Genomic DNA, 8,555 nt, shown 5'->3' on the forward strand with positions numbered 1-8,555 from the left:
TCTTTTATAGTTCTGGAGGCCATAAATCCAAAATGGGTTCCACTGGCCTGAAAGTATTAACAAGGCCATGCTCCCTCTAGAAACCCTAGGGGAGAATCTGTTTCCTTGCTTTTTCCAGTTTCTAGTGCTGCATTTCTCACATTCTTTGACTTGTGGCCGCTACCATCTTCAAAGCCAATAGTGTAGCATCTTGCTTCAGTGGTCACATTGCCCTCTTTCTCGGTGTTAAGTCTCCCTAAGATGTTATGCCTCCTTCTTGTAAGAATACTTGTGATTGCATTTAGGGCCACCTGGATAATCCAGGATCATCTTCTCCCAGAACACTTAGTTTAATCATATCTGTGATATGCTTTTTTGCCTTAAGAGGTAACACTCACAGGTTCTAGAGATTAAGACTTGGATATCTTTGGAGGCCATTATCCAGCCTAGAACAACATGGTTTAGAAAAACAATTCCAAATCCTTTGGCCTCTTTTTCATTCTTGTCCTCAAGTGATTGAATGTTGACAAAAACATAATCATTCAATTGGAAGATTGGTCTGGAATTGGCAGTGGGATATGGAGAATATGCCAATCCCTCTATCCACCCCTGTGGTGTTGAAGGAAGGAAGGAAGGAAGGAAGGAGAGAGATACTAAAACACCATTTGACCAAGAGATTAGTGAGATGCCCACTACAGTTCATGTGGGCAAAGTGTGTGATTTACTTACAAAATATGTATTCTTTTCATGGAATGGTGGATGAGACCAGCATACAGGTATACTGGGGTAGACACTGCATCACTTAGTATCAACCTGGCTGAAGACATGGAGTATGAGAGGAAAAATCAGTGAGGAAGAGCTAACACTAGGGCATGAGTCAGTTATAAGGACCAAGTGCAGAGCCCCTAGTTGCAGCTGAGGTACATGGAAAGGAGAGGAGCCCTAAGCTGAAGGAAGTCCTGAAAACTTGGATGCAATGAAGGATGGATTTACAAAGGAGAGGTTGGTTCAGCCTCTGTCATAATGATCAGAAATTCTGAATGTAAAATAACTAGTTCCTGAAATTTTACAACATCATTGGCTCATCTTTTGCTCTATTACAGTTTTCTGCAAAATTTGAATTTTTTTTTCCATTAAGACAGGGAATACTTTATTCAAACCCATCAGAGAAATGGACAACTTGGGTCTGTAACAAAGCGTTGTGTTTTAAAGCATAGGTCAGTAATTGTATATGAGAGTATACACTGCTACATACAAATTAACTGATCAGAGCACAACTTATCAATATTCAAAACAGAATAAGCTTCCCTGTAAAAGCAGCACCTTTGTGACATTTTTCACTTTAGTATTCCTCTCCTTCTTCTTCACCCTCTCCTTCAACAGAATCCACACCAACCTCCTCATAATCCTTCTCAAGGGCAGCCATGTCCTCACGAGCCTCAGAAAACTCTCCTTCCTCCATGCCCTCCCCCACATACCAGTGAACAAAGGCACGCTTGGCATACATCAGGTCAAACTTGTGTTCCAGTCGAGCCCAGTCCTCAGCGATGGCTGTGGTGTTGCTCAGCATGCACACAGCTTGCTAGACTTTGGCCAGGTCTCCACCGGGCACCACAGTGGGAGGCTGGTAATTAATGCCCACTTTGAAGCCAGTGGGGCACCCGTCCACAAACTGGATGGTACGCTTGGTCTTGATGGTAGCAATGGTGGCATTGACATCTTTGGGAACCACATCGCCACGGTTCAACAGGCAGCAAGCCATGTATTTACCATGGCAAGGGTCACATTTCACCATCTGGTTGGCTGGCTCAAAGCATGCATTGGTGATCTCTGCTACAGAAAGCTGTTCATGGTAGGCTTTCTCAGCAGAGATGACAGGGGCATAGGTGGCCAGAGGGAAGTGGATACGGGGATAGGGCACCAGGTTGGTCTGGAATTCTGTCAGATCAACGCTCAGGGCTCCATCAAATCTGAGAGAAGCGGTGATGGAGGACATAATCTGGCCTATCAACCTATTTAGATTAGTGTAGGTTGGGCGTTCAATATCGAGGTTTCTACGACAGATACCATAGATGGCCTCGTTGTCTACCATGAAGGCACAATCAGAGTGCTCCAGGGTGGTGTGGGTAGTGAGGATGGAGTTGTAGGGCTCAACTACAGCTGTGGAAACCTGAGGGGCTGGGTAAATGGAGAACTCCAGCTTGGACTTCTTGGCATAATCGACAGAGAGACGTTCCATCAGCAGGGAGGTGAACCCAGAACCAGTTCCCCCTCCAAAGCTGTGGAAAACCAAGAAGCCCTGAAGACCTGTGCACTGGTCAGCCAGCTTCCGAATCTGGTCCAAGACAAGGTCAATGATCTCCTTGCCAATGGTGTAGTGCCCTCGGGTGTAGTTGTTGGCAGCATCTTCCTTGCCTGTGATGGGCTGCTCAGGGTAGAAGAGCTGGCGGTAGGTGCCAGTGTGAACTTCATCAATGACTGTGGGTTCCAGGTCTACAAACACGGCCCGGGGCACATGCTTGCCAGTGCCGGTCTCACTGAAGAAGGTGTTGAAGGAGTCGTCTCCTCCCCCGATGGTCTTGTCACTTGGCAATTGGCCATCGGGCTGAATGCCGTGCTCCAGGCAATAGAGCTCCCAACAGGCATTGCCGATCTGGACACCAGCCTGGCCGACATGGATGGAGATACACTCACGCATGGTTGCTGCTTTGCATCTGCCGAGCAGATGGAGGAGAGGAAGAGGAGAGGTTGTTGCTTCTTACAGCGTGACTCTTAGGCATTCGACGTAAGAGAACCTCCAAAATTTGGATTTTTATCTTCTTTTTATATTGTTCTATGCAACATAAGTACATAATGTGTAATAAGCAAATAGGCAATTAATTTGTATTAAGGAATGTTTATTAGTGAAAAAGTATTACTAAAGGAGACCAAAACTTTGGGGATTGAATTACAATGATCTTCCGTAAGGCATTCATTTCATCTGGGCCAGAATAAAAACTGGAAATAAAATAGTGGCTTTTTATAAATACACGATTAAAAATCTAAAGAAATTATTTTAAGCTGACAAGCATAAGATGTTACCATATTGATAAATCTCCAGAATGGAAATGGGAGTTATCTACTTTGGAAACCCATGGTAAGATATTACTATGAAGATGTTTGCATACTATATGTTTCCATCAAGTTCCTGGAATTGGACAGACAACACCATCAGTTGGTATGTTTGTGGAAGCCTTTTTGGTGAGGAATTGTTTGCAGTGGTGTAGACAGGGTTAAGGAAACCAACAGGAGGTGTTGAAGCATGCTTGAGGACTAGCAGCAGCTGAAAACCATTACCACCCACAGGCCTGAAGGGAAGAAGAGGAAGGCTTTCCTAGAACCAGACCTGGCCAAGGCCTTGGGAGACAAAGAATAATCATCACACCAGACAATAGCATATACTTTGGTAAGACTGGGAAACTTCAAGAACTAAAGTGTAAGCAACTCTACCCCTTTTCCCACCAGTCACAGCATGTAAGATCTTGCCTTGAGGTGTAAGAGTTGGCCACAATCCAGAATAAAGATAATCTTTTTTGGAGATCGCTTTTGAAAGATTGAGTGTATCCTCAATTTCAGGCGAACACAGGAACTAAGGTGCCTCTTAGCAGCCTTCCGTTTCTCAGAGCTCTGATTGGTTTGACACAGACTGGAGAAGATTAGAATAGCCTGAAGCATGGACTGTTCCATCTTGCCATCAATGCTGTACGAAATACAGAGCCTTACTCAGGCCCAAAGCCACAGTTTTAATTCACCTAAGAGAGGAAGAGAATGGACCTTATTTCTCATTTGCATAGCTCTGTGTAGGGGAATCTCAATACTGAGCAAGGCTTAAAGTTAGCCTTGAATACAGAAGCTGGGAGGAGCATGCTCTTCCCTCAGGGCAGGCAACGATTCCTGTAGGACTTGATCCCCAAAGAGATATCCCTAGAAGGTGATATAAAAGCTTTGAACAGGAAAGACTCTTGCTAAAGGATTCCATACTTTCTAAATGAGAAATGTCAAGACTGGAATATTATTTTGAGTGTCATTATTATCATTTTTTCTGGAACAAACAAATCATCACATATGGACTTTACAGCTGAGCAGTATTTTCCAGCTTTTTAGTTCCTCTGCCAGTCCCAAAATAGGTGATTACAGAAGCAAATGAAACCCTTCATACAATCCAAAGGTTTGGAGGGATCCATCACCACCTACGCACTGGGCAGCAGGTCCTATGGGAAACATTCATTGTGAGCCACATGTGAATCAAAGTGGAAACCAACAGCTTTAGTTCTGGCTTTGGAACATATGGTGCGGTAAATTATCAGCAGGCAGTCTATAATTAAGGACACAGTTTCTCAATAATAACGCCTAAATGTGCATGTACTCAGCTGCACATTACCTTCTGGAATGGAGTCAGATATGGTTAAGCTTTGGTCTGAGGAAACACTGATGCTTTGGGGAGTGTAATGAACAGTCCCTGAATTATAAACGCCTTCCTCACCAACACCCCCCCCCCGCCAGCTTCCAAGCAGCCAGCAGAACTTTCTCACCCACATATTTCATATCTTGTATTGTGTGACCCATCATCTTGGCCACAAGCAAATGAGATCAGGGCCTGGGATCTGAGCCAACACCCGTGATCAGCAGCCAATGGTCCATTTAGCCTGAGAACCCCACAGAGGCACGCTGCACTCAAGAGTGTCAACGCAGTCCAATAACATATTCTCTCTAGAAGTCTCAATGGAAGCAGAAGCCAGGCAGCAGAAGCATCCAGGAGCACACACGAACTGTGCTATAGAATGCAAGAGAACAGTGAAGAAGGCAGTAGGAGGTGACAGAGAAGCTGTAGCTTGGCATAAAGCGCAGCAATAGAAACTGAGGGTCCAGAATAGCGGTGTAATTAAAATAGAGAGCAGGGCGGGGAGGGGGATGGAGGCCTGGTGTTGGTACAGCTCCTGCAGTGGCCCGAACAGCCGAGGGTGACACTTCACTTCCTTAGGTGCCTGGCTGTGAAATTGCAGGTGTCATTTCCCTATGTATCCCTCCAAAAATTCCTATCCCTGATGTTGTTTTTGTGAGATCACTGAGCAGGTGCTGTCTCTGAGTGTGTCTCTGTGCCTTGCAACTTGAAAACAAAACAAAACAAGACAAAACAAAACACAGGTTCTGTGTCGAAACCGCATTGGTACAAAGGAAGGTCATCCCCATTAGGGATGTTCTTTTTGCACATATAGGATAATGACAGAGGGATATAGGGCCTGGAGAAAATTCAAACACCAAAGCAGCATTCCATTTCAGCTCTGCCAAACCAACTGAATACGGACCATGTGTCAGAATTGTGCTAAGACAAAATTGGTCACAATTTGGGAAAATCATTGCAAGTAACTTTTAAGAAACAGGAATGCTTATAGATTTTAATTCCTGCTGAGCATAGCACTACAATATTTGCATCAACACAACCTTGAGCACCAGAAATGCATTAGTGATCTTTGTACTTATATAGGGCCTTACAGGCTTATTGGACTCTGTGACACTGATCACCACTTAAGTCTAGGTTGTCAAGGTGCCTGGTCTGGCCTTTATGTAGATGCACACGTGGAACTGCATTGTCTTAGATTTATGGTTTTGTGTGATTTCCCCACCTGTAAATCAGTGAACTAACCAAAAGTAATCTCTTTTGACTATAATTGTTAACAAATACCTCATTATGAAGAACAAGCAAAAGATAACTCTACCAATTCCTAGGTAGAAACGCCCTGTAGTTGGCAATGGAAGCACTTCTCACTTCCCAGGAGAAGGCCAGCTAGTCGACCAGTCACTCACAAAATGGCAGCGAGTGGTGAATTCCCCAACAGGGCCAGGCTGGGCCTCAGATTTGCAGACTCACATAGATGAACCTCTGGAGTAGAATGCTGGCTTCTAATAATTTACATTAACAATGTCACCACCAGGTGGCAGGCAATTCACATCTGCTTGAGTGAGGTCTCCCAAGAGGCAGGGTGCATGAAAGGCCATATTCCAAGGGGTTCTTCATTTGAACAGATCAAAGGAAAAGGGGTAGTGTCCATTTTTAAATTCGTGCCATCAGGCTGTGTTACCTCACGACATCCATCTCTAGCCTGGGCAGGTTTCTGCCTGGATATGGTCCCTTTCACTGGCCTGACAGGACACACTCTCTTCTAAACAGGGTTAGGATGAGCACCGTCACCTAGTTCTGGCCTTCCGCGTCCCTTTTTTATGTTACTGGTCTGAAATTATTAACTTTGTTGGCCACCAACTCCTTTCGCCGTCCGACAAAGCCCATGAATCCCTTCTTAGAATAGTAATTTTAAATGCCTACAACAACACATAGGATTATAAATGAAACCATTATAATGAAACATAGTTCACTCAGGTTAAGATCCCCTGCACCTGACCAATTCATATAGTCTGTCTCCAAATCTGGTATAATAAATTTGACTAGATTTCCCCTTGCTAAAGTAAATTCCTTTTTCTGCCTGGCCTCTTAATTATTGCTTCGATTGCCTTAGTTAGAGTTTGGTAAATTTCCAACTCTCTTGTTCTCGTGCTGCACAATCACACACCATTTCCTGGTCGTGTCAGCACATGGCTCAACACATGGCTGACAAAATCCACCATTTCTTCCATCTCCAAGTCCTTGATATTTAGAGTGGTAATGAGGAAGCCTCAGTACCCTCCTGAGTAATAATACAAAGGCGAGAACTAGTAAGAAGCAATGCAGTATAGTGAGACAGCCTAGAGATGGAATCCCCTAATTGTAGCTTGCTTTATATATACCAAGCACTTACTGTTTCAAATTCTACACAAAGACCCACTCCCTGCTCTACTGTAAGTCTGGAGTCAGAAAACTTGTTTTGCAATTCAGTTTCATCTCCCAAGCAACTCTGGGCAAATCACCTATCCCTCTGGGGTTCAATTTCCTCATGTGTAAAATATGTAAATAACAGCGATTTTTTTTAACAGGTTTCTGGGTGCGTTTTTTATATTTTGTTTTGTTTTTTACAGATTTCTGTTTTGGTTTTACAGATTTCCTTATCAGAACTTCTGGAACAATCTATCTGCACTTGCTCTACAGGGCTGGTGTTAGGGTTTTCCTTCCTAGTCATCCTTTAAAATTGCCTCCCTACTTCATCTCCAGGTCATGGATGGGTTACAAGCTACACTCACATGTAAAAGGAAAGGCACAATGACCCAGGACTTCTTCTTCCTCTAAACCTGCCAAACACATACCAACTATGTAGAACTTTGTCACTGAAGTCTAAACCCTGCTAATATTAGAAAGGACCTCCAGCTCTTTTTCCTGTGCTCACCATATCGAAATTCTTTTGAGGAGTGAAGAGGGAGCACAAGAAAAATTTTTTTTCTTTTTCTTTCTCTCTCTGAAATACAAGAGAAGCCCTGTTATTAGCCCCCATAGACATATGACAACCTTTCTACAGTCGTCACCACTGTCTTATTCAGAGTGAGGAAAATTCTCTCCTATTTGACATCAGTTCACAGGAAATAAATTCTGCTAGCTACGTCCGACTCCCAGAAACTACACATTTACTAGAAATGTTGTTTAAAGTCAGAAAATGTTCTTGTCTCAAAACTTGGAATACACCAGAGCAACTTTTATGTCATGGAGCAGAAACACCTGTTCCCACATCAGCATTTCCACCATAGTTTATCATTGGACTCCTATCCCCCAGTGTCACAGCGTTTACCTCTGCAGCAGGTGTGTTTAAAGTTAGAGCAGGCCATACGAGGATGAGTGAGACAAAGTCCTTGCCCTCTAAGAATTTACAATCTTGGTACGGGTTTTAATACTGGCATCATCACACATCAGTTATAAAGTAATTTCTTACCATCAATGGTACCATTACTGAGCTACTAAAGAGAGTGGATAATTTCCTTTTTTCTTTATAAATTAGACCACATTTAAAGTCATCCCTATAGTTGTGTGTGGATTATTCCGATTTGCTTTCTTGAGTGAGATAGAAATGGGTACAGTTACAGTAACACTCAGATTTTACACAAGGGATATGCAAACATCACATTTCACAGAGAGAAAGAGGGCCCTGAGAACAGCTGCCCTGGTACATGCAATGATGTGTTGACTTTGATAATTACAAGAAAGTTAAGACATGGCTCCTGGCCTTAAGGAGCTTATAATTAGCAGTATCTATCAAATAACCATATGGATAAGATATAATTAAGAGCTAAATTATGGAGTTTAGACAATGGACCTGGGGGGAGAGCAGGATCCAGGGAGGAATGACTTCACATCAGTCTTGGAACATTTTGTAGAAGTGGGGCAGTTCAGTGTTGAGGAGGTTTTGACAGGTGAAAGTCATAGAGACAAGCATATCAGAGAGAGGAGGCTTCTCCAAAGTGAGACTGACTGATTGCTGCTCCTCGTGTCTTCAAGAGTCTTCCTACATCCCTGCGAATGTACTCAGAGCTATAGCTCTCATCAGGAGGAACTTCAAATCCACCCACTTCTCTGCATCCCTACCCACCTCCACCTTAACTCAGAACCTCATCAGGGCTCA

At 43.5% G+C, this 8,555-nt stretch overlaps 1 pseudogene; it reads right to left on the bottom strand.

The window, feature by feature from the left end:
- Nucleotides 1–1,321: 1,321 nt before the first annotated feature.
- LOC111140142 lies at nucleotides 1,322–2,677 on the bottom strand (annotated as a pseudogene).
- Between the last annotated feature and the right edge of the window lie 5,878 nt (nucleotides 2,678–8,555).

Source organism: Enhydra lutris, unplaced genomic scaffold (genome assembly GCF_002288905.1).
Source record: "Enhydra lutris kenyoni isolate GAN:26980312 unplaced genomic scaffold, ASM228890v2 scaffoldscaffold191, whole genome shotgun sequence".
Classification (NCBI taxonomy): domain Eukaryota; kingdom Metazoa; phylum Chordata; class Mammalia; order Carnivora; family Mustelidae; genus Enhydra; species Enhydra lutris.